Here is a 27,924-nt window from a genome sequence, read left to right as displayed (position 1 = left end):
TAACCACCTTCGCAAAATCTTCCACGCTGTTTGCGGCGGTATTCCAAGTTCGTGGCTTGCGCAGACGATTGAATTTTTTGGACTGCGTGCGAAACTTGCCTTCACCCTGTCCACGATTGCATCTCACACACTTGGCCGACCGATACTTCTGTTTACTGAGACAACCAGTGCCCCCAGCTCCACGATGCCAATCCACAATGCTTAGTTTACATGGCGGATCTTTTCCGTAATTCAGAATGTGCGCCGCAGTGTTATAACAGATGCGGATCTCGTATATCAAAACACACTGCCGCGCGGGATTAGCCGGGCGGTCTTAGGCGCTACAGTCATGGACTGTGCGGCTGGTCCCGGTGGAGGTTCGAGTCCTCTCTCGGGCATGGGTGTGTGTATTTGTCCTTACGATAATTTAGGTTAAGTAGTGTGCAAGCTTAGGGACTGATGACCTCAGCAGTTAAGTCCCATAAGATTTAACACATATTTGAACATTTTTTGAAAACACACTAAAAACACCAGCTGATGGGCGCAATGGCAGCTCGTTGAGGTTACGGTTCTATTCATGCATCAGTCATGTTTGAACATGTAATACTTTGTAAATTACAGAACACTGAGAACTAGTGACATGTTTATAGTAATCCAGCATTTCGTCGTCTTTGTTCTTACGTACAATTCAAAGAATTTCTGAAACACGTGTCAGCTGCTCTGTTCAATCTGTCACTAATAAAATATTTTAATTCTATCCTAATACTTAATAACCTACACCACTGGTCGGCAAATGCGCGGCCGGTGATCAACATATACAGACATGTTGAAACTTTGTACTATAAGAAAGTATGTTTGAGACGCCCAGTCAGGAACAGGACTTCGTAGTTTCTACATGGTCATTGTGATTGCTTTAGCAACTGACTTGCATTTACACCGTCGATCACAATTTTGTTGTGGCTTTCACACTGACACGATTACAAAGGCGAGCTCGACACTTTGTGTGAAGATTGCTATAATGCACACGGTATTCGACGCGTATGAACCTAAAGGAGTGCATATTATTTGGGTAGCAGCGCAATTGCACCAATTGCTCTGCAGTTCAGGTGAGTTTTAATTACCACGATACTTGTTATATGTTACTATGAATAGCAAGTACATCGGTATTTTCTCTCCAAATACGCTGCTCTTTTTTTTCTTTTTTGGCAATACTGCAATAATTTTCAGTTTACGTATACCTTACCTATTCTGCATAGCTATTCTTTGGATTTTTTCTTTCTATATGCAGCTGTTACAATCCCCCGAGCTCCGGGTTTGTAATGAACGATCAGGGGATATGGTTTGGGAGGGAGGAGTGACTCACGCCGAAGAGTGTAGAGAAACACAGGCAAGTGTATCACTGGCTTCTTTCATCGAAAGTACACAGCCGGCATTCTTCTGAACTCGCCGATGGGGCGCACAGCATGTGTGCGTGGGCCAGCGCCAATGCCAGTGTCGGAATCCGCAGCGTCGGCATCCGGTTGCCCAGCCCTGCCGACGCAGCTATCCCACTCGCGCCACGGCTAAGTGGTCGCCGCGTGCGTTAACAGTGCCCGTGGACCGAAACACGGCTGACCCCTCGAGCGAGACTCGTGAACCCCGTGTAGAGTGCTGAGGGGAGGCCATCGGCCGCCGTCGTTGTCTTGAGCCTTAGCAGCTCCGGCCGTCCACCCAGGGCACCTCGTTCAGTGCCCGCAGACAGCTCTGGACGCGGTAGGCCACGAGTTCGCGCCCCGGCCCTGCCCCTGCGAACGGCAGGACGGAGGCCAGCAGCTCTCTCGCTCCTCGCGCCGGTGTAGCTCCAAGGCGCCACGCTCCCCGCCACAGCAATGATGCCTCCTTGCAGCGTAAGTTTGAGGTAGCTTCAGCGGGCCAATTGACCGCTGATATCCATCACCAAAAGGTTTGTGGTTGGCCTGCAAGTTAAACAATCGTCATGTTCTAGACGCGGACAGAATGGCGACGCGAGTGCCTGCTTTGAGCCTCCGGGCTCGCTTATTAACACGTCCTTTCCCGACGCCCCTGGAGGGAACAATCGGAGTGCTCTTTAGTAATTACGTCAGCTTTCCTCGGCCCGCTTCGGCCCCTACACACAGGTCACTAGGCGCTGTTGTAACTGCAATGTATGATGGACTCTTCACAGCTCGTCGGTGCCTTGGGTGTTGCCCTGATTACTTCACATTTGTAGACGGTGCCTGCTGGGCCGTTCCTTCTAGCGTGTCGTAGAGTTGCCCGCGCCTGTCATCCGATGTGCCAATCGGTCCCTGAATTACTGCCCAGCAGCGTAGCTGCGCAAAATTTACAATTCCTCAAATTCAATCCTGTACTTATTCAGCCGCAGCATGGTTTTCTTTTAAAAGGTTCTGTATGTTACTTTCACTACATTAGCTGAATTTTGAGTTGACTTATAAAATGTTTTTTCTTTCTTACTCTCATTAGTAATCTGACTGGTCTGATGCTGTCCACCTGTATTGTTCCTATCTTTTTCACCTTGGAGTAACCTTTCCATACTTTTCTTTTTTAGTCTCAGCTTCAAACTTCGTTGATGTAGCCTACCAGCAGCTCCTCTCCTGCGCTAACCTCATAATTTCAGAGCAGCACTTGCGTCCTATGTCCCCATTTGCTGAATATATGCAAATTCTGTCTCCTCCTACAGTTTTTACCCTCTGCACCTCCTTCTGTTACTATAGAGGTTATTGGTCTTCCGCAGCACTATAAATCAAACGGATAGATTCTGTTTTCTTCCGGTTTCCTCACTGTACAGGATTCACTAACACAGAATTGTGACGCCTATAACACAATTGCCAACAAATTTTTTCGCCTATTTTATGTAATGTGTAATCGATATTATATGAAACTGTAATAAGTTTTTATTTATTTTTAATGCAAATACGTCGAATTTTGTGTTACTTAATGTGGAATTATTAATGTCAAATAGTTTAACGATAGTCGGTAACTGCCAACGATAAAAGAGTAACAGATAAATAGACAGAGTAGTCCCTCGTCAGTGGGGTGTGACGTCAGAGAACGAGAGAGGTAGAAGGTATTCAGTGAGAACAGAGTGATGAAAGTGGTTGGACGTGCAGATAATGTGCTCTGTGTAGCTATGGTGATATGTGTCTCGATATAACCCCATGGGCGTCAAAGTTAGCATCCGAATTGCAAGTTTCCATCAGACACAGATAGAGGTCGTCTGAGATCCGGCGGGCCCAATGGTACACAGCGTCTCAGTAATATGAGTACCCTCTGCTGCCGTGACATAGGACGACTGGCAGCAGTCACATAGCCGATCGTACTTGGAGCCACTTCGCTATGTGGCACTACACAGACACAGCCTACTTGCGGCTGCGACACGAAAATTCGGGACTGCAGCCGCATAACGTCGAATTCTTGACATGATTCCATGAAGCCATCTTTCAGTGAGTGTTTTGCACTAGAGATTGCTAATTATTTCCCTTTACTGTGATTTCATTGCCGGCCGTGGTGGCCGAGCGGTTCTAGGCGCTACAGTCTGGAACCGCGCGACCACTACGGCCGCAGGTTCGAATCCTGCCTCGGGCATGGATGTGTGTGATGTCCTTAGGTTAGTTAGGTTTAAGTAGTTTTAAGTTCTAGGGGACTGATGACCTCAGATGTTAAGTCCCATAGTGCTCAGAGCCATTTGAACCATCTTTTGTGATTTCATTCCCTTGCCCCATATGAGCAGGGGAGGGCTGGCAGCAGCAAAATCCGCCGCTCTTCAGCAGAGTGATGCATTTAATAAAAAAATTAAAACGTTACGTATAAAAGGCGATAAAGAAGTACATAAGTACATAATAAGGGGAGACAGTGGGGGTTAAAGTATACATATACATGGAGACGTTCATTGAGGGACAGTTAAGAAAAAGTCCACATAAAGTTAAAAAACACAGTTGGCAATGTACATAGCACGTAAAACACACTGAAGTCACACGCACAAGTTAAAGGTTGGCCACAGTATTGAAGCACACCAGAACGACGACACTTTAAAACCATTGCATGAGATGGAGCACACACGATGAAGAGTGAAAACTGCTGCGCGGACCTTCCGAGGGAGGGGGGGGGGGGGAGGGAGGCCTGAGAGTTCAGAAAAGAGGGGACAGGAGGTGTCTGAGGGGGAGGGGGTCTGGAGAGGGTGGGAGGAAAAGCAAGGGGGTCAGAGGGCGCACCAAGGGGCAGGAGATGGGCAGGGTTGGAATGGAGAGGGAAAGCAAGTCAGGAGGGAGTGCAGAGATGCAGAATGGGAGCACTAGAATAGGAGGGGTGGGGGAGGGAGGAAAAAACCGCTCAGGGGAAGGGAAGAGGACGGGAGTGTGAGCCCTGAGGAGGGGAAGAGGGAAGGTGGGGTTGGAGTTGGTAGGAGGCATACATATCAGAATGTTGCATTGGGAAAGGAGGTGGAGGGTGGAGGGTGTGGAGATGAATGCCCAAAGCACTTTGTAAAATTGTTTGAGTGAAGCAGGGTGGGGGGGGGGGAGATTTACTTGCCTGTTTATAAGTTTGTATGTTGGCAGCGCTTTGGACTGCATTAATATCACTGACAGCGCTGTGCTCCCTCTGTCAGAGACTGTGGCTGGAAGGACTCGCAGTTAGATGTTAATAGTTAGCAGTGATGGAGGTTAGAAGCAGTGTTAGCGCGAACGGACGGTCTGGACGTGTGTCCGTCATGGAGATTTAATATTGGTTGGACATGGATTGTAAAATGTGTGTAATGGAATTATTGAAGATTATATAATTTTTGGAACCGGATGTCACAAGCTTGAGGTAAAACCTGCTAAATACATTGCTTGCTCTGCAAAAAAAATCTTTCCTTTGCTACCAACATGCCATTTAGTAGTTAGAGCCTACAGTAGTTAGAATATTTTTATTTAACTGGCTGTATACTTGCGGTATTTGCTGTAGTTCGCGCCATGAAGATTTCTGTGAGGTAAATGACATACGAAATGTATGGGTTATGGTTAGAATTTCTTCTAATCCATGGCCACAATTTTCTGTTAATCATTAGTCAGATTGTGTTATCCTTATTTATTGTGGGTAATAAACAAATAATATACGTTTGAGTTGTATTTGACATGGAAAATTCTGAAATGATAAGAAAAACAGCAAAGAGACAGTAGGTTCAGTTTCACTCAGTAGTTTTAGAAGGTTCAGTTGCATTAAGTAGTTTAAGTAAAAACGTAGAAGTTTCACCTTCTCACTTATTTCAGTTTAAGTAAAAAAATTTCTTATTGAGAAGTTTCAAAACATACATTATCAAAATATTCTTCCTCAATTTAAGGTCTATCTTTGATACTGGGCCTATAATTGTTTTCGTTTAATGTCCGCCTTGCTCCGTCCATGATGTGTAATTTTGTTCCCAAGGTAGCAGAACTGAAGTTCGTCTACTTCGTGACCACCAATTTTGATGTTAAGCTTTTCGCTTATCTTATTTCTACTACATGTCCTTACCATCGACTATTAAGCCATGTTCTGTACTCATTAGACTGTTCAATCCACCAAACAGATGCTGTAATGCAGTGAGGATAGCAATATCATCAGGGAAACTTATCATTGACATCCTTTCACTTTACTTGCACACTACGTCTTCATTTATTTGTTCGGTGTGTTCCAATTTCTGCCTGTCCCTAGAGCTTTTAGTCTCTAGAGTCCATCAAGTACCGCAGACGTCTTAACGTATATCGTATTAGGCTTGCCCCTCTTATATTCAGTATTTCTCAATGTTCCTATTCTCGTCGATTGTGCAGAGAACCTTCTCATTTCCTATCTTATCAATCAAACCGACTTCCAACATTCCTCTACACTACCGGTTCACCCTTCAATTCTCTCCTTTTGGGGTTTTCCCACAGTCCGTGAGTCACTTGCATACGTTGCTGTCCCGCAAATGAAAACTCTCAGAAATTCCTTCCTCAGAGGCCTATTTTTGATCCCAGTAGGCTTCTTTTGGCCTGGAATGTCCTCTTCGCCTTGTGCTAGTCTGCTCTTTGATTCCTCCTTGCTTCTTCCGTCTCGTGTTACTTGGTTCCCAGGTAGCTGCATTGCTTCACTTCGTCTAATTCGAGACCCCTAATTCGTCACTAACATCAGTTCTGGCACTGCTTATTAATTTCGTCTTCCTTCTGTGTACTCTCAGTCAATAGTATGTGGTTATTAGACCGTTCATCCATTTAAATGGGTCGTGCGGTTCTTTTTCACTTTCATTGAGTAGAGGAGTGCCATCGGCTAATCTTATCATTGATATTCCTTGACCTTAGATTTTAATCCCACTCCTGTACCTTCCTTCTTGGGCTTCCATTCTTACTTTTCCCTGTTGGTTCTTGTACATACTGCATACAGGGTCTAACAAAAATATAGGGCACAATTTGCAGGGCAGATTTCTCACACGTAGACGAAAATATTGTTGTATGAACATGGGTCTGGAAATGCTTTGTTTTCGTGTTATAACTTACTTTCTCTAACTTATTAATTATGCGAAATACACACGAACAGAATGCACAGCATACCACATTCAACTCTTTCTCACGGGATATGTTCAGTATGCTCCCGTGGGAACTGATGCGCTATGTGATCAAAAGTATCCCTACAACTGGCTGAAAATGACTTACAAGTTAGTTGCGCACTCCATCTGTAATGCTGTAATTCAATATCGTGTTGGGCCACCCTTAGCGTCGATGACAGCTTTCAGTCTCACAGGCATAAGTTCGGTCAGATGCTGGAAGGTTTCTTGGGGAATGGCAGCCCAATCTTCTCGGAGTACTGCAGTGAGGAGAAGCCTGGCATGAAGTCGGCGATCCAAAACATCCGAAAGGTGTTCTATAGGATTCAGGTTACAGGGATGCCAGTGTTGTGTAACCACTCCGCCACAGGCCGTGCATTTTGAACAGATGCTCGATCGTGTTCAAAGATGTAATCGCCATCTCCGAATTGCTCTTCAACAGTGGGGAGCAAGAAGGTGCTTAAAACTTCAGTGTAGGCCTGTGCTGTGATAGTGCCACTCAAAACAACAAGGAGTGCAAGCCCTTTCCATGAAAAACACGACCACACCATAACACCAACGCCTCCGAATTTTACTGTTGGCACTACACACGCAAGCAGATGATTTTCACCGGGCATACGCCATACCCACACCTTGTCATCGGATCGCCACATTGAGTACCGTGATTCGTCACTCCTCACAACGTTTTTCCACTGTTCAGTGATCAAATGTTTACGTTCCTTACACCAAGCTTGGAGTCGTTTGGCATTTACCGGTGTGATGTGTGGCTTATGAGTAGCAGCTCGACCATGAAGTTTGAGTTTTCTCACCTCCAGCCTAGCTGTCATGGTACTTGCAGTGGATGCTGATGCAGTTTGGAATTCCTGTACGTGTCCCTTCACGTTCCCACTTGACTATCACATCGGAAACAGTGGACCTAGCGATGTGTAGAAGTGAGGAAATCTCTCTTACAGACGTATGACACAAGCGACACCCAAGCACCTGTCCACGTTCGAAGTCTGTGAGTTCCGCGGAGCGTCCCATTGTGCTCTTTCACGATGACTAAAGACTACAGAGGTCGCTGATATGGAGTACCTGTCAGTAGGTGGCAGCGCAATGCACCTAATATGAAAAACATATGTTTTTGTGGTTGTCCGGATACTTTTGATCACACAGTGCGCATGCATCAACCGGCCGTCATAGTGAATCTCGGATGATCTGATGCATTACTGGTGTATTGGGTATGGTTTTGCAGCCTTCCATAATGCGGACACAGAGACTCTATATCTTGTACTGGTTCCATACAGAGGGCTTTCAAATGCCTGCACGAATAAAAGTCCAGAGGGTTTAGGTCCAGAGAGTGTGGAAGCCACGCAATTGGTCCATGTCTGCCTATCCATTTGCCACCGAATCTTTTATTTCGGAGCCGACGAACATTGACACTAAAATGAAAGGGTGCTTCATCGTGCATGAAGTGCACGTTTTGTGGCACAGCTGCTAACGTATCAGATTAAAACGTTCTCTACGGAATTATGATGTCTTTGTCCGCTGAGCCTGGATGCAAGTAAATGAGCTCCTGCCAAACAGTCACCAGAAATACCGGCACAAATGTTGAAAGAAAATCTCTGTTAATTACATGCTTCAACAGCTGCGTGACGATTGACGTCTTCCCATACAAGCCGACTGTGAAAATTTATAACCTAAACTGATTGAAACACTTTGAAGAAATTGAGTTGCAACACGGAAAGAAATCGTTCCCAGTCCCATGTTCATACAACATAATTTCTTCGTTACGTGTGAGGAATGTGTCCTGAAATGTGTGACGTAAATTTTTTCTCACCTGGATATCTTGCATTTCTTGTTCTTCACACCTGTTTTGTATTTCCCGTGAATTTCAAGCATTCTGACCATTTTACGTTATCGCACGTTTTTTCTTGTGCGACGTATTCTATGAAAGTGTCTTGATCATAAGTTATTCCATGTTTAATTCCTTTAAAATGCTGCATTAGAAAGACGTGCAATCTACAAAGTTGTCCGAGTTGGACAATGCCACCCCCGGCTACTAAAGTGTCGCTAGCCCTTTGCTTTGCACTATTGTTACGTAGAATAAAATTAACGACTTCTTCGAAAATGCTGGTTGCCAGAAAAGGGAGGCCGGATGAGAGGCCGTGGAGGTTCGTAAGTGCACATTAGAGGAAGAGCTAGTGTTCAGTGTTGCACGGACTCGAGATTGTAACTCACAGTGGGTACACAGAAATTTACTGATCAGCGCTTTCTCTGGTGATTTAGCACCGTTCCGTTTGTTTGTTATTAGGATGAGGAATGGCGCAAGCGGGGCAGCAGTTTAAGGCAACGTGAATTTCCCCGGCCCGGCACTTAAACGGCTTGATGAGTAGCGAGGCGCATGTGGGCCCGGATCAACGGCCGGCGGTGTTTTGGCTCTGGCGAGTCAAGGACCCCTCAGCGGGCCTCGCCGCCCACGCGCCTCCTCCCCCTCGCCCTCTCTCCTCCCCGCTCCACTGGTACTCCTCTCGCAGTAATTACGAGGCGGAAGAGGCTCGTCCGAGGTCGCTGGGAACGCCTTCCGCATCACCCCGCATTCGTCCGTTTCCCTCGTCGCTGGCTCTTGGCAGCGTCGTGCCGCTGTCAGCGACCAGCACTTCTGCGTGCCTGGGTTGCTTCCAGTAGACTAGCTTCAAGCGTTTGTGTCCTTACCGCCCGAAAAATAACAGACGCAGTTTCAAAACGGACAGCGCTGTTTTGTTGACATACAACACTTTCGGCAACTTGTCTGTGAATCCACTTCAAAACATCGAATTTTTGTTTTTCATCCTAAGTCTCTGTTCAGAGTTTCTTGAAAAAAATTGTGGTGAAAGTGCCTGGATGGACAATAGGAAATTGTTTTTTAAAATCAGCTTAAGGATCCCTCGATGTACGTCCACCACCCATGTTTCTGCTGCTTTCACACGCCATTCTTATCGTTAGAATCCTGTTCGAGAAAAATATACTACACAACTGTTTTTCTAGTTGACAGCCCTGTTAGAAGATACGTTTTGCTCTTATGTACTTCTAAATGTCTTTAGTTTTCGAACATTGTTTTCCTGATAAATTTTTCTGTAGTTTGAGTTACTGTTGTTTTGTCATTCTCGAAATTTATGACGTCTGTAATCTGTTTTGATGTGTGACAGTTAGCAGGTGTAAAGCTATAGAGTCGGTAGGAATACTTTCTGGGTTTAATATGAGACAGTCACTACTGGCAATCAATTCAATGAGAGTGGCCGAAACTAAAATTGTGCCCTTGAGGCAAATAGAGAGTCCAGAATAGATGAGAGAAACAAGAAAAGGGAGTGAAAAGATGAGGAACAAAAGACCAAGAACATTATGCAGTTGGAGTGCGTTAGGAAGAACAAAGGTGAGTCATAGATAAGATATAGCTTTGAATGGAATTTCCCGAGAATTAAATTTTCTGACTTGTTTATTTTATGGATCAAAATCTACTATCAACAGGTAGGAAAAGATTACTTACAAAAAAGTTACCAAATTCTGATTAAGCGTATCTAATGTAAATATTTCTAGAATAAATACGTTTTGCAGAAATGCCATGACTGTAGTCTACTTTTTATTAGATAGAAACGTTGCTAATGTGAATTTAAAGTTTCAAGCAAGTAAGTAAGACAGTTAGTCATGGATTCCAAGTATGGACTGGCATTTAAAAATGTAATTTACTGTTCTACACGAACGTGAGAATTAATGTTATTAATTCTATTTCAAAATGTTGACCAAGAAACACTCCTATTGTCCCACAGTTTTCATCCTACTGTTAGTTCATGCTTTCTAGTTAGAGATGTGTAAATTTTATGATAATTGTTAGTATTTTTACAAGTATTTACGGGAAAGTCACCTCAACGGGACTAGTCCTAAAAATTCGATTTTTTAATTTTTTCTTAAAATATTCTCTGTAATTTTCGGAACAGGAAGAAGTTTACTTTGAGGATATTGCATCGAAGAAAGACCCTAAATTAAAAAGAATTTAAAAGTGTCTACCGACGCCCCAATGTCACGCTGACAGTTGTATTAAAAAGAGAATTTTGTTCTCACGTATTTGCTTTTAATGACTGTTTGGTCTCTAATGCCTCAGTGACACAAGATTGCGAGTATTAGAGAACCAGTTACATGGTAGGACTCAAAAGACCTGTGTATGGGAATGGATAACAAAAAATTTTCTAATTGGACTAAGTACTTGGTAGCTGATGGTTGCAGTCACAGTACTCAACAGACGCCAGCTCATATATGTTGGCCACTGACGGGATCGAGTGTATGATTCGGGTTCACCCGCTCAGCGTCATTTAAGGCCTGGTATACTGAATCACCAAAACTGGTAGCAACGCTATAACATCAGAACGACGGCTGTATGTCTTTCATTTAATTATGACTGTGAAAATACGTGTGCTGGATGCTCTGTTATGTTTCAGTGATGGTGCAGTGTCAAGGATTAAAGTTATGGAATTGATGTAAGTGCCTGGTGGACTGAATATGCAACGAACTTTAATTGCCGTTGACCGCAGGAGACTCTTAGGAGAAGGGGCATAAGCGTTAGAAACCACCAAAGAAGCTACAATAAGAAGAAGAAGTCTGAAAATGAAAGGGGAAGGAGAACAATACCAGAAGCGAGATGAATTTGGACCTGGGATACGTTAGTGTTATATAGGGTAGGTAGAGAATCAAGCTAGGGCGAATATGGACCTGGAACGCCTCAGTATTATGCAGGTTAGGCAGAGAAAAAAATTTAACTTTAACTTGAATTTCCCACAAGTTCATTTTTTTATGTTCTGTTACGCATTGATTAAAAACTGTTAGAGATATGTGGCTGAAGTTTTGTATACTGTCTTAAAACGCACTTAACTAAACAATAGAGTATTATTATGACTTAAATTTGAAAATTAAAGAAGTACTATGAGTCAGTCACTGAACTTTATAATAATCATTACTGGAAATTTTGGAATCCTAATTTACGACAGAAACATCTTTTTAAAAGTCGGCTTTGAACATAATAATATAAAGAACATCCAGAAAAGAATTAGCTTTTACTTTGTTTTTATTTCGAGATATAAGTACCTGAGCTGTACATATATAATTAACATGCTTTATTTCACTTACATAGCCGGCCGTGGTGGCCGAGCGGTTCTAGGCGCTTCAGTCTGGAACCACTCGACCACTACGGTCGCAGGTTCGAATCCTGCCTCGGGCATAGATGTGTGTGATGCCCTTAGGTTTAAGTAGTTCTAAGTCCAGGGGCTGATGACCACAGATGTTAAGTCCCATAGTGCTCAGAGCCATTTCACTTACATAGAAAATAAAATTAAGAAAGAATTGTGGTTCATACATCAGATCTTTCACACGATATCTATCAAAAGATGGTAAGTATTACACGAGCTTACAACTATTATTCTTCGAGCTACAGTATTTAGAAAATTGACATTTTTTCGAGATTTCCCTCGTGTTCAACAACCAGTCTCTTTAATTGCTACCGATATATATCCGTGAACAGTCATCGTGCCTCCAGTGCTAACGGCGTATATGAGCGACAGGTGCTGAGTGTGCAAGGAGTGCTAACGTCGGATGTACATGTTTCGAGGTTTTAATAGGAAATACGCTCCATAAAACACACACTACATGCGGACAATTGGCACACAAGTCCATCGCTCTTCCATTACTTACATCAAAGAAGAGCAAAAATAAAGATAAATATGTACTGTTCGCATGAAAAGGAAAGGTACGCCAAAACCTGAAGACAGATTGCAAACAGAACAGATGGAATTTAGGTCAACGGACACTATAACGTCTTTGAGTTGGCATGACAAAAGAAACGTATGTGTGTTGACGACGTGCTGTACTGCAGCAATGAAATCTGCTGTGAATGTAAACCTCCAAACGAATACCGTTGTGTCATGACACACCCTCGTAAAAAAAAGAAAAAAAAACTGCACTGAACACCGATATTATTATGACTAATTTTATACATTTTATTACTATTACTATGAAAATCTTAGGCATCTGTTGCACAGTATATTATTTTCTTTCGTTGTATGTGGGGGTGGGGGAGAGGTCAGTGAATAACAGTTATGGCATCTCTCTTCAGCCAGTTGTTGTTGTTGTTGTGGTCTTCAGTCCTGAGACTGGTTTGATGCAGCTCTCCATGCTACTCTATCCTGTGCAAGCTTCTTCATCTCCCAGACAAACTATAATTATGTAGGCCGGAGTATAACATATTCATACGACCGAAATACCAAGAGGAAACTTCTCACTGGCGTGCAACCGTAGTAAATCGAAACGATCTTATTTGTAAAGTTTACAGATGTCCAATGTCGTATATAAGCATGTGATTCCTTATTACAGGCTTTTTTACGGCCTTGAAACTATTTTCCTAGAAACAAACCAAATAAATCATGATGACTTCATTTCTCTCTAGCGAGCCACCGGTAACCACGGGTCCCTTGTATTAAAACACTCAGGAAATATCCCTGAACAAACTGCAAAATTTTGCCGGTGGTGTTTGAGTTTATCGTGAAACTTATTACAAAAATGTGAGGCACATCCATAGAATAAATAGACTTTGCTTGAGCGCCGAACCACTATGCATTAGATATATCATTCAAGATAGTTAATATTAATTTCTTCTAATACCTCCTCTCTCTCCGCGTCATTGTGAATTATCTAATTTACAAAGTTCAAGAAAGACAGATTATAATCTCCCTTTCTCTCTCATGTAAATTTTTAATTACAAATGGGTGAATCTTCTCGGATTTTGTTTCTGCCAACAGTCGTAAGCGGTCTTTAGTAGTTACTGCTGCTTCTCAGTCTACAGTTTTTTGATTCTCTTGTTGGTGCATGGGAATTATAAACAATCTTTCACTGTAAGCGACTGCCGGAGTTTTTTTGTACAGGATACCCCTCCAAGGACTGGTGGACAGTGTGGGATATGACAGGAACACTCATTTGAAGAAGAAAACTTCTTACTGATATATGTCCTGTTCCGAATGGTTTCCGAGATAGATTACATTTAATGTACACTTAGTGTGCGCGTCGTGTCTTACCCTAATTGTTGGTTAAGTCGTTGTAGTGCAATTAACTGGCCACCACATTTTTGTCTGTGGGATTGGATGAAGTCCGAGGTGTACAAACGGAAGTTAATTATGCGAGATAAGCTACTTCGTTGCATCGTACACGCTACAATCTTCATTAAGTAACGCTCAGAGGCACTCGGACAAATTACACACGTCTTCCCAAGTGTGCACAATGAAATGTAGTTGACGGTGGGATATTCGAACATTTATTGTGAACTCCACAACAGCTATGGCTTGTACGATAACTGTTAGAGGTGAATGTGCTAAAAATACGTATTTTTCAACTGACATTTTGTAAATCACAAGTTGTTATGTTCACTAACTGTAGTTCCTGTGTACATATGTAACCAGACAGTGTAATGAATAATACAAAAAATAAATCACAATGTACACTAAATGTACTGTTTCTCGGAAATCATTAGGAATAGGTCATATGTCCATATCAAGTTTTTTGCTTCAAATGATCGTTCCTGTCAAAACCCTAAATACTGTGACACCCTGTACCTATTTCCAATGAATTATCCCTGCACTACAATGTATGCAAGTAAGCTAACAAAGGCCATGTGATCACTGGACACAATCAACAAGCCAAACCATACTCCTACACGACAGACTTACTGCAGACTCATAGTATTTTCGTTGCCCCACTCATGGAATTACCTATTGTAATTTTCCATCAACGGTAGAGATATCACAGAGAATTAATGGCAACAGTCAACACAACGTTTGAGACCTGAAAGGAAAATTTTAGACGACTTATTCTTTTTCTGTAAATTCTGTTTTACTACTCTACTTTATTCAGCATACAATTACTTGTTCCTGTTACTGTTGTGATTGTTGTTTGTTTATGATGTTACTGTTGTGAAACGAAATTGCTGTTGCAATTTCAGAATGAATGACTGAAACCTTTTGATTTCTTGGTTTCAACAAGACATATTTCTACACTTCTCTCTACTTAGTATTACAGCCAGAGGGCACATTTAGGCAGAGAGATAGTGACCCTGTGGGTCCAATTTTGATTGCCTTAATACACCTCCAAATTAAACGTGCTAGTACATACTTATTCTAAAACAATTTAAACTAGATGTTAAGTATCGCAGGTCCTTTCGTGTGATAAAATGACGCAGATAATAATTTCCGCCAGGAACGACAGATCGAGTTGCACTGCTGAAACGTACTGTGAGAAGCTGGGTGCAAGGAAATAAGAAATACCTTTAAAAACGTTCTATTTCTTGAGAGCGAATTCAGTATCTCCCTCCATTGCAACTCTGGTAGTCTGCTTATGAGGAGCTGTTTACCTACGCGACTTGCGTAACAGCCACATGCTGCACTCTAAATCGCTTTAAGACTTTGAGAATGACAGTGGAACATCCATAGTTGATTAAGGTGGGCTCTGAGCACTATGGGACTTAACTTCTGAGGTCATCAGTCCCCTACTTAACATCATGCCTTTCAACAGCTGCGGATGCCTAGAATATAAAATACCTCATTCACTATCTTTTATGGAGCATTTTTTTACGTTTTCTCTTTTCTTTAGGAACATTAAGCCGGGGAAAGACAGTTTTACAATTTACTTAAACCTAACTAACCTAAGGACATCACACACATCCATGCCCGAGGCAGGGTTCGAACCTGCGACCGAAGCAGCAGCGCGGTTCTGGACTGAAGCGCCTAGAACCGATCTGCCACAGCGGCTGGCAGACACCGAAAAACAGTGAAATTTCACTGTCGCTACTAAATGCTACACCTAGTCTCACAATCTTTTATTGCATGGACAAAGTATTAAATAGCACGATTAACTGAAATTTCAGCGCTGTGACAGAAATAATGAATGAATGTGAATGTGGTCCACATGTTTATGGCACAGGGGTAGTATTACAAATAAAGAGTTAAATGTTCAGAGCAACAAAACAACACTTGGAGTTCATAACCAGTCACTGGTAAGGCGGTGGGCAATGTAACACAGCTGTTAGGAGACTTCTGGAGTTTCGAAATGGGGTTTATACACTTCTCCAAACAATCTTATTAAGTTTGTTTATTTTTAAATTTGTCCATGTTGCATATAATTCGTTGAGGTCAGCAATTTCATTAAAAATTTGTAAAACTGTCTTTCCCCGGCTTAATGTTCCTAAAGAAAAGAGAAAACGTAAAAAAATGCTCCATAAAAGATAGTGAATGAGGTATTTTATATTCTAGGCATCCGCAGCTGTTGAAAGGCATGATGTTAAGAAGAATTCCTCCAAGAGGTGGTTAAATTCTTGTTTAATTGGTACACAACCGGTTTCACTGCCTAAGTCTCTTCGTCAGATGCAATAATAACGAAAAGTCATCGGTATACCCACCGCTCCTGGTCAAGGTGTATTATTCAATGAATATAAAGTAGTATTCACGGAATAGTATAAGTTGACTTGGAACGATGGGTACACCTATGCCGTTGAGCCTGATAATGCAGCCTTAGGCTGCAAAACCAGTTGTGCACCATAAAACAATAATTTCACCAGCAGTCACAGAAAAGCAAAGCTGTGTTCCTATCGTTAGCAAAGTCTCCTACAAAGTATCTGATATGATCGCACCACATAACTTAAACATCGTTTTCACAACACCAAACAAATTGCAATACACATTCAGACATAAACGGCGGCCTTTGTGACCGAGCGGTTCTAGGCGCTTCGTTCCGGAACCGCGCGACTGCTACGGACGCAGGTTCAAATTCTGCCTTGGGCATGGATGTGTGTGATGTCCTTAGGTTAGTTAGGTTTAAGTAGTTCTAAGTTATAGGGGACTGATGACCTCAGATGTTAAGTTCCATATTGCTCAGAGCCATTTCAACCATTTGAATCAGACATAAAAACACACATACACACACACGCACACAAACTAGTCGACAAACACATGAAGTCAGGCAAAAGCAGAAAAGTCTGTTGCATATGTAAACCTCTATATTTAGTCTAAACTGACAGAGACTTTCGCAAAGGTCCAGTTAACACACAAATTCCTACCACACGAACAGTTATTCTAAATAAGCAATTACCACCCTACAGTAAGGACCCTAGGCACGTACTAAATGATAAAAAAGTTATCATCCAAGGCATATCAGATGGACATACATGAAATTTTCATCGATGATCAGATACATACTAACAAATTGCTCTGTTACTGGTTAGTAATTAATAATGCAAATTTGTTTAAACATGCCTTAAATGTAGAAACGTTGTCCATTAATAGTGAAGAGATCTGAGAAAGTTTATATTCACTTACATAATCAGAAAGGTAATCGTGGACAACATGTCTCTTTAAAATAAATCTGAGATAAAAGCTGAATAATACTGATTAAGTTGGTAAATAATGAATAATTTCTATCTACAACATGTGTCATGACTTAAATAACCTTGTACATAAAATTTGTGTATTCTTAATGTATATATTATCTTCTCAGTTGAAGTGTATGTTATCTTAGAAGTTGAAGAATATTTGGAAAACTGTTTGACAAATTGTGAAGCGGTGGTGTTATGTCTATTCTTGTGTTCTGTTGGTCACATAAGAATATATCCCAATAACATGTAATGCAAGATATCTGTGGCGTGTAATAACATAGATTCATTTTTCTGGGCAGGCAACAACATTTCGGAACCTACCATCATTTGAACACTCACCAAACTAGCGCTCTGCACTTCGCAGAAATCTGTAACAACTGATGTACATTTGACATGTGACTACCACAACTTCAGAGCGGTGGTCTGTGACGCCAAGGGCCCCGGGTTCGATTTCCGGCTGGGTCGGAGATTTTCTCAGCTCAAGGACTAGGTGTTGTGTTGTCCTCATCATCATTTCATCATCATCAGTGGAAGGCAACGGGTAACCGCCACTGGAGTAACAACTCCCCTAGACGCTCATGCGGTGGGCCTCTCTGACGAGGCTTCCTTAATGACAAGACCTGCCGTAAGGCAGTGCACAAAAAGTTAAAAAGTTACGACAACTTGCAACTGAAAGACGTCGTGCCAGTAACTACCGAAAAGTAAACGTGACTGAAGCTAAGGAAAGGTTTCTTTTTTTTTAAATTACTTTTATTTGCTAGCGACAACAACACAAAAGCTTTTCAATATGTAGTAACGTATTGCACATAAGTAACTGGAGAGACTCGTTATTGTTCGATTGCGAAATAGGAGATCAGTCACACGAGACAGGGACAACCGTAAAGTATCTAGGAGCATCGAGTCCGGAGCTTCAAGAAGTGGAGTGAATATATAAAGCTAGTTGCACGTATGACAAATGCAGACTTAGCTCCATCGATCAGTTCTTGGGCATTGTTCGTCCTTCTGTCACTTTCACCATGTAGGATGAATAGAGGAGATATAAAGAAGAGCTGCACGATTTGTTACGAATTCGTGGAGCAAATGTAGAAGCGTTATCCGATTCCAGAGACAGAAGCAACGAAAAAGTTGCGGAATGGAACAGAGAGAGTTACTGACACACTTCTATTCTGGGAATAGTTATGCAACGTATTATGTGCTCCTGCAAATATTTCTTGAAGGACCATGACAGTAATAACATAGAACATCGAACTAATACAGAGGCTTACACTGAAATCTTCTGATCAGAAACGCTTAGGATTCTTAGAATGAGCAGCAACGTGGGGCAGAGTCGCTGTGAACAGTTCAGTGGTAGGATTGTTCTCACCATAATCGACAGCAAACCAAAGACAACAAAAGTAGTTCATGTACCCATACGAACGTCACAATTAGAAGACGAAGACATACAGACAGCGTACACTGATCAGCCAGAACATTACGACCACCGATTTACTATCTGTATAAACCGGTCCAGGCGATAGCAGCGTCACCTAGCATGGAATGACTGCTAGTCAGACAGACGCACTTTGCACGTAGTATCAGTGAGCGTGCTGTCGTGAGTAGAATGGGAACGGCGCGCAATCGGAAATTGTACGACTTGTAGGGCGTTCGATGAGCGTTGTGGTGACTGTCTTCAACACGTGGCGAAACCACCACCGGACAGCCCTAACGATGGGCCTCCGAAGACGATGACCAGTGCACGTGTCATTGTTAAGACCATGGCATCGCCAACTACGACAGAAATGGGCATGTGACTATCGGTACTGGATGTTAGCCAGTGGCAGAGCGTTGCGTGGTCTGACGGATCCCGATACCTTCTTCATCACGCCGATGGGAGGGCGCGAGTTATTGTCTTCTAGGGGAACACCCGTACTGCGGGACGGAGACAAGTTGGCGGCGACTCCATTATGCTCCTGGGAACATTCACTTAGGCGTCCATGGGTGCAGTGGAGCTCGTGAAAGGCACCATTATGGCCAATCACAAGCCACCTCAATAGGTCAGGAGTGCGCTGAACAAAGGAAGCGGCGTCTCGGCTAGAACAGTAGATGCGGCTTGCACATCGTGTTTTTTTCTGGAGAATGACTCCTTAGGAGCAATGATAAAATTCCTATCGAAATCCAAGACAGATCAGCCACATTACTCTCAGACCTCAGTTTCTGGCCTTGCACATCGCAAAAAGAAAAAGAGAAGAAAATGTGCTATTAGTAAACTGCAGGACCATCCATGCCCCATATAACATTAGAACTGGCTGAAACCGGAAACAGAATAGGCACCAGTGGAGTCAGACCAAAGAATTCTGTAGTATCTGGTGTGGTTATTACAGATTCCGAATGTGAAACAGTCTGTGTAATGGTAAGCATCGTAGGTGGGTCAAACATGGTAATCGGATGCTTTCGTAGACCACCTGCGTCAGGAGGTGTAGCAGCAGAGCGCTTCAGAGGCAACTTGGACAATACCTCGAGTAAGTTTACTGGCTACGCTACTGTAATTGCCATCTACAGAATGGGAGAATCACGCAATTAAAACATAGTGCCAGAGAAAGGATACACTTGTCGGATGGTTTTGAAAGTCTTATCTGACATTACTTCGAGCAGATAGTTAAAGCACCAACACGTGACGGCGATATTCAAATGGTTCAAAATGGCTCTGAGCACTATGGGACTTAACTTCTGAGGTCATCAGTCCCCTAGAACTTAGAACTACTTAAACCTAACTAACCTAAGGACATCGCACACATCCATGCCCGAGGCAGGATTCCAACCTGCGACCGTAGCGGTCGCGCGGTTCCAGACTGAAGTGCCTAGAACCGCTCGGCCACACCAGCCGGCGAGGGCGATGTCTTACACTTCTTGGTAACTTACAGACGCGAACTTTTCGAATAAGTTAATGTCGAGGAGGTAATCAGCAATCATAACGATGTGATAAGGTCAGTGACTATGGGTGTTCTGGAGAACGTTTAAAAAGTTCGGAAAACATTTTTGGTTAGCAAAAATGATGATAGACAAATGACAGCATAAAACATTCAGCTCCGAGGACAAAAACGTGGAAATGCATGAAACTCAAAAGCAAATGCCTTAGGCATGTATCAGTAAACCCCAGATTCCTTAAAAAATCGAACTGCTATGTATAAAATAGCTTCAAATTTCTGATTACAAATGGGTTTAAGTGTCAAAAATTTGATGATAAGAATGTATGCGACAAAAGATTTAGAAAAAGTTTGGAAATATGTTCAAATTTTTTTGGAAGTTGCTAAGTGCTCTCATTACGGAAACACTGGATGAACACAAGTCTGCCTAATTTGCTCTCCTTAAGCAAAAGTAAGTTTTTCAAGCATCTGAATGTTTATGATGACATATCTCCTGAACTACGTGGGCACAACGGTATAATTTTGCTGTAACATTCAGTTGTATACGTGGATCCCGTCTGCAAACTGCGTTGCGAAGGCAGCCTATAGTAAAAAAGTAATAAATTAAAACGTCGCGTCTAATGCTGAAGTTTTGCTGCAAGAAAAGCGGTAATGTAGTAAGTGACAAACTTTTTTCCTTTCACCAGTGTGTGGGGGTGCTAACGTGAAAAAGTTTCGTAAGGATTTAAAAATTATTTGTAATGATCGTTGGTAGACGCTAAGTGCTTTCATTATCCAGTACTGAATGAATAACAGTTTCTAGCTCTTATACTTATGTTATCGTGTTAAAACATGTCTTAGAATATACCTCTTAAAAAGTAGATTATGAGCGCATTTCAAATTTTTAAATTCGGTCGATAATTAGGGAAAGATTAAAAATGAAATTTTTGATGACCCTGGACGCCGGTATACAGTTAAGCTGCAACTGCATATACGTTCCAGGCTCTAAAGGAAGTCGCTTAGTGACATCCACAGAAGGAAAAGAATCGCAAAAAACGTAATGAAATTTCGTGAATACGTTTGTCTAGGTAATATACACTATGTGATTAAAAGTATCCTGACACCCCCAGAAACATACTTTCTCATATTAGCTGCATTTTGCTGCCACCTGCTGCTAAGTACGCCATATCAGCGACCTCAGCAGTCATTGGACATCGTGAGGAAGCAGAATGGGGCGCTCCGCGGAACTCAAGGACTTCGAACGTGGTCAAGTGATGGGGTATCACTTTTGTCATACGTCTGTACGTGAGATTTTCACACTCCTAAACATCCCTAGGTCCATTGTTTCCGATGTGATAGTCAAGTAGAAACGTGAAGGGACGAGCACAGCACTAAAGCATACAGCCCGACCACGTCTGTTGACTGACAGAGACCGCAAGCTGTTGGAGAGGGTCGTAACGTGTAACAGGCAGACAATCACAGGAATTCCAAGCTGCATCAGAATCCACTGCAAGTACTTTGACAGTTAGGCGGGAGGTGAGAAAACTTGGATTTCATGGTCGAGGGGTTGCTCATAAGCCACACATCACACCGGTAAATGCGAAACGACGCCTCGCTTGGCGTAAGGAGAATAAACATTGGACGATTGAACAGTGAAAACCGTTGTGTGGAGTGACGAATCATGCTACACAATGTGGCGATCCGACGGCAGGTTGTGGGTATGGCGAATGCCAGGTGAGTGTTATCTGCCAGCGTGTGTAGTGCCAACAGTAAAATTCGGAGGTGGTAGTTGATGGTGTGGTCGTCGTTTTCATGGAGGGGGCTTGCACCAGTTGTTATTTCGCGCGGCAATATCACAGCACAGGCCTACATTGATGTTTTAAGCACCTTCTTGCTTCCCACTGTAGAAGAGCAATTCGGGGATGGCGAATGCATCTTTCAACACGATCGAGCACCTGGTCATAATGCACGGCCTGTGGCGGAGTGGTTACACGACAATAACACACATGTAAAGGACTGGCTTGCACAGAGTCCTGACCTTAACCCTATAGAACATCTTTGGGATATTTGGGAACGCCGGCTTCGTGCCAGGCCTCACCGACCGACATCGATACCTCTCCTCAGTGCAGCACTCCGTGAAGAATGGGCTGCCATTCCCCAAGACACCTTCCAGCGCCTGACAGAACGTATGCCTGCGAAAGTGGAAGCTGTCATCAGTGCTAAGGTTAGACCAACACTATACTGAATTCCAGCATTACCGATGGAAGGTGCCACGAACTTGTAAGTCATTTTCAGCCAGGTGTCCGGATACTTTTGATCACATTGTGTATTTAAGTGACTAACATTGCAAGATCACAGTTTAATGTAAGAGCGAGACAAGCCATTGCTAATCTAAATGCTGGTACATTAATAACCTTTGTAAACGTAATGTTGAATGGAAGCATGCAAACGTCCATGGATTGGAATGATAATGAAATCAAGACCCTAAGCTGTCGACAGGCGTTGATATACATCAGCTGGGAAAGATGAAAATGTGTGCCCCGACTGGGACTCGAACCCGGGATCGCCTGCTTACATGGCAGACGCTCTATCCATCTGAGCCACCGAGGGCACAGAAGATAATGCGACTGCAGGAATTTATCCCTGGCACGCTCCCCTTGAGACCCACATTCTCAACTTAATATCCACGCTACATTCGTAGTGCCCCTGTCCATTGCACTCATTACTCGCCATAGACAATCTTACCGAGTCCCGTAAGAGTTCGGGCAATGCGTGTGCTTCCGCACAGAAGAAGAAGATCGATGGCCGGTTAGCCTTAACTATATATGAAGATGATATCTGTTCCTCTGGACATGTCCATGCGTTGTGTTGTACATGTGGTGGATGTCACTTTGTGGGATGCAGTTCCATGCCTGTTGTACTTGGTCGATCAATGAATGTAGCCGAATGAAAGTATGGCATTGTTGACCGGGAGGCCCCATCGGGGGAAGTTTGGTTCCAATATCTCTGAGCACTATGGAACTTAACTTCTGAGGTCATCAGTCCCCTAGAACTTAGAACTATTTAAAGCTAACTAACCTAAGGACATCACACACATCCACGCACGAGGCAGGATTCAAAACCGCGACCGTAGCTGTCGCGCGATCCCAGACTGTAGCGCCTAGAACCGCTCGGCCACTCCGGCCGGCTGGGGAAGTTTGGGCGACGGGTTGCAAGTTTTGGTCCATGCGACCTCGCGATGGGCGACTTGAGCGTCGGTGATGATGAAATGATGATGAGGACTACACCCAGTCCGCGAGCGGAGAAAATCTCCAACCCGGCTGTGTATCGAACCCGGGTCTGCTGCACTGGAGGCAAACATGTTACCACTCAGCTAAGCAGGCGGACGGTCGGTCAATAAAGGGACGGTTAATGCTGGTTGTGGATGACGATGGAGTTGTTTTCTGATGATGTCCCACCTGTGGTCGGATGTAGGTAGATTTGGTGATCAAGCAGTTCAAAGCAAAATGTCGACAATGTGAAGAGCATATTGGGTTACAAGAGCAGTATGTGGACGAGCGTTATCCTGTTGGAAAAAATCCTCTGGAATTCTGTTCATGAATTGTAACACTACAGGACGAATCATCAGATTGAAGTTCAAATTTGCAGACAGGATGTACGGGATACGGCATAACCTTAAGAGTGCTCCTGCTATCAAACGAAATCGCGCCCCAGGCCATAACTCCAGATGTGATTCCAGTGTGTCTAGCATGCATAAAAACTGGTTGCAAGCCCTGAACTGGCACAGTCCTAACCAACACACGGCCATCAGTAGCACCGAGACAGAGCCTGCTTTCATCAGAAAACACAACAGACCTCCACCCTGCCCTCCAGTGCACTCTCGCTTGACATCACTCAAGTCGCAAATGGCGATGGTTTGGGGTCAGATGCACTACAGGGAGTGGCTCGGAGCTGTCCTTGAAGTAGCCGATTTGTAGCAGTTCGTTGTGTCACTGTGGTGTTAACTGCTGCCGGCCACTGTGGCCGAGCGGTTCTAGGCGCTTCAGTCCGGAATCCCGCTGTTGCTGCGGTCGCAGGTTCGAATCCTGCCTCGGGCATGGATGTTTGTGATGTCCTTAGGTTAGTTAGGTTTAAGTAGTTACAAGTCTAGCGGACTGATGACCTAAGATGTTAAGTCCCATAGTGCTTAGAGCAATTTTTTTGCCAACTGGTGATCAGATTGCTGTTGCAGAAGCAATACGTTGCGCCAGAGCCATACGCCGTAAACGATGGTCTTCCCTCTCAGTAATGCTGCGTGGCCGTCCGGAGCCAAGTCTTCTTGCGATTGTACATTCTCTTGACCACCTCTGACAGCAATCATGTAATATAGCTACAATTCTGCCAAGTCTTTCTGCAATGTCGCAGAAGGAACATCAAGTTGCTCGTAGTCCTATTACACGACCTCGCTCAAACTCAGTGAGGTGTTTAAAATGGCGTTTTTGTAGCCTTAAAGCCATTCTGACTAACATCAACCGATCACGTGGAGTCTCAGAGGTAACCAATGCTTGCGATCGTTACAAATCAAATGTGTCTGAGCACTATGGGACTTAACTGCTGAGGTCATCAGTCCCCTAGAACTTTGAACTACTTAAACCCAAGGACATCACACACATCCATGCCCGAGGCAGGATTCGAACCTGCGACCGTAGCGGTCGCACGGTTCCAGACTGTAGCGCCTAGAACCACTCGGCCACTGCGGCCGGCGCGACCGTTACAGCGTTTATGTGAGGCAAACCTGATTTGCATCCTTTTAGCCCCGCTACTAGCGCCGCTCTTATGCAAATGGAGTGAAATTTGAATATATGCATCTTTCAGATACAGAAACACGCCTGCCACTTTTCGTTTATGTCGCGTAACTCTTTCTTGGTGTTGCGATTTTTTTTGCGTCAGTGTATCTAGGTGCGCCGAGCAGGATTGTAAGGGATGGAAAAGCACATCTCAGAAAACTGCTCCCAAATCAGAGAGAGCTTCACTTCCACTTTAAGCGAAGTAAAACCGAAGTAAGCGAACAAAAGCTAAATGAAGCCAAGGAGAAGGGTGCAATAAGCAATCAATAAATTTCAAGGTAAAATTTTGCCAAACGGCCTGCCTAGAAATCGTAAGAAGTCACACGCGCATAATTATAGGCCTATTTCGCTGACGTCAATGTATTGTAGAATTATGGAACATGTTTTACGTTGACGTATATTGTCGTTCCAGGAGAACGAAAATCTCGTCTGCAAAAACCATCGTGGATTCCATAAGCTGAGAGCTTGCGAATCGCAGCTCGCTCAGTTCCTCTGTGAACTTTAGAGCGCCGTACAACAAGACGCACAGGATGATGTTCTATTCCTTAATCTTCGAAAGGCATTCGATACATGTCCGGCAAAGATATCCACTGCTGATCGATTACACTATAGTACAACAAATTATTGGGAGCAGTAACTGCCGTAAAATTCCTTGGTGTAACCATCCAGAGCGATATAAACGAGAATTATCACGTAAAACAAGTATTAAGAGAAGGAGATACCAAACTGAGACTCAGTGGGGAAATCTTAAGGTAACTTAATTCACCTACAAAATAAATGGCTTACATAACACTCGTCCGACCTAATCCTGAGTATTGTCTATCAGTCTGAGACCCTTAGCAATCACCCTCAACAGGAGAGAGAGAGGAGATTCAACGAATAGTGACGTGTTTCGTTACTAGATCGTTTACTCACCTGAGAGGGCTACGGAGATGTTCAAGAAACGCCTGTGGCAGACGGGCGTCGAGCATCACGGAGAGGTTTACTGTTAAAATTCCGCGACCTACGTTCCAAGAATATTCGGATAACATATTACTTCAAAAGTTGCTTCTCCCACATAAACCGGGCGAAAAGACTGCCACGAGAAAGTTAAAGAAATTAGATGTGATACGGAACTTTACCGACAGTTATTTTCCCCACCGCCGTTCGTGAATGGAACAGCAGAGGGGGTAAAAAGATAGTGATAGCAGAAGTTACCTTGAGCACACACCGTAAGTGGGGAGTATAGATGTAGATGTAGACGTAATGGTCCCGTTTAGTGAGCTGTGCATGGGCTCGGTACTAGTTGGCTGGAGGCGGTTTTCAGTGATTGAAGCGAATTTGGAGAGGTTCAGTAGAAGCGAATACAACATTAACAAAAGTGTTGCAACACCCCTACATGTTGCACAAGTGTGTCGCTATTGCGACTGTTCCAGTACATTTTTTGTAAACAAGCAAATATTTACCATGAACGCTATCTACGGGTAAAACGCCCCCCTTGAAATTAAAAGTAAAGTACCTGCTGAGGCGCATTAGTGACGTCTGTGGAAAAATTAAGTGAACATCTATTGTGCCACAAAGCAGAATTGCGATGACCAGGTGATCGGGTCCGCATCATCACTTTACACACAGAAGGCTTGTCAAACAGGGAATTTGCTCAATGTGTGGACCGGCGTCAGAGTGGTGAGGTGCGGACGTGAAATCGGTTTCACTTGACAGGTAGTGTTGGCGATTTACACCGAACAGGCCGTCCATGTCCGATAGGTGCACAGGATGATCGATATCTACGACGTTTTAGTCAAAGATAGTGTGGGCTGAGTGCTCCACAGCAGAACTCAGCGTTTGAAGAAGTTACAGGATGTCATGGATAACATAAAATTGTTAGGACAAGATTGCAAGATGTGAATCTCATTTCCCGATATTCATGGCAAGCATCGAGTCGTACAACACAACACCTTTACTGTGTTGCTGTTGGACAATGAACCAAGCAGAATGGAGACCCCAGGACTGGCAACGGTTCTTGTTTACTGACGAATGTCGGATCTGTTTCTACTCTGACAGTCTCTTACAATGTGCTTGGAAACAGCTCGTTAGTATCGAATGCCTCCAGCACTGTGTTTGAAATAGGCAATGAGGTGATGGTGGAGTTACGTTACGGGATGGAATTACATGAGACAACAGTAAAACTCTCGTGGTTATTGTGGCCGATCTCAACTACTCTACGGTACAGATACGAGATTATGCAGCCTATAGTGGGAACGTGTCGCCAACATTTTGGCGACAAATTCGTCTTGATGGATAGAAACTCGCACGCTCATCGTGTCGTTTTCAACATGCGAGGGTCGCCAGAATGGAGTGGCTTGCCTGTTCCCCGAACATGTGTGGTATCGATTTTTCGGACGTCAACGACCACGTATCCTGCACGACTTATGCAGAATAGCCATTGAAAAGTGGGATAATTTGATTACCTCATATATGGTATGGCCGAGAGAGAAGACGTTTCATCACGTATCGACGTTGGTCGGAAGTGCTGTGAAAAGCCCCCATGAGAAAACAGGTTATTTTGTCATTACACAATTGTTTTGTTTTTTGATCTGGTGATTTGGGAACATTTCAAATGAACATGAAGTCATGCCTCAGAGTCAAGTTTTTCTCTGTACCTTGAATTTAGAAATAAAGAGCGAAAGATTTATTAGGTTTCTTTCTGTGGATATTCGAATGCTTTTTTTCCTACTTACTTTGAATCGTTGTCTTGTCTCATTTTTATAAAGATTATCAGTGGAGGCCGTTAGGAGCATACTAAAGGCAGCTTATGAAGTTATCAGTGTACACAGTCCAGTCCAGTGTTCGTATCTTGCAACTCTCTGAAAGTAATTAGTTTGTTATCCGGTTTTAATGACTGATTTTGGAATAAAGAGAAGTTTGTGTCTTGGAATGCAGAAGATTATTCTCCTGGCTCAATACTCATTACACCTGAAACGTAACGGGCCAACTGCTAACGTCACCTAGCAACTTTCAGAGCAGAGCCAGATTGAAGATTCGATGACTAATATTCATGACTAATCCTGTGTTGCACAGCTACACTAGGTGCGATTTCTTAAACGTCATATTAACTGGTGCTAAAAGAACAATCCCACAAATAACACAGCAACGCTGTTATCTGGTCAATCACAGGGAAGAATTACGTTAAGTACTAGCTGGGCGGCTTGATGGTACGGGCTGGAACTCACGGTTCACCGACAAGGTGGCGATCAGCGGAGGGTAGTCATCCAGTGTGTGATTCGACAGTGC

This window comes from Schistocerca serialis, chromosome 7 (genome assembly GCF_023864345.2).
Source record: "Schistocerca serialis cubense isolate TAMUIC-IGC-003099 chromosome 7, iqSchSeri2.2, whole genome shotgun sequence".
NCBI lineage: Eukaryota > Metazoa > Arthropoda > Insecta > Orthoptera > Acrididae > Schistocerca > Schistocerca serialis.
This window is presented reverse-complemented; position numbering follows the sequence as displayed.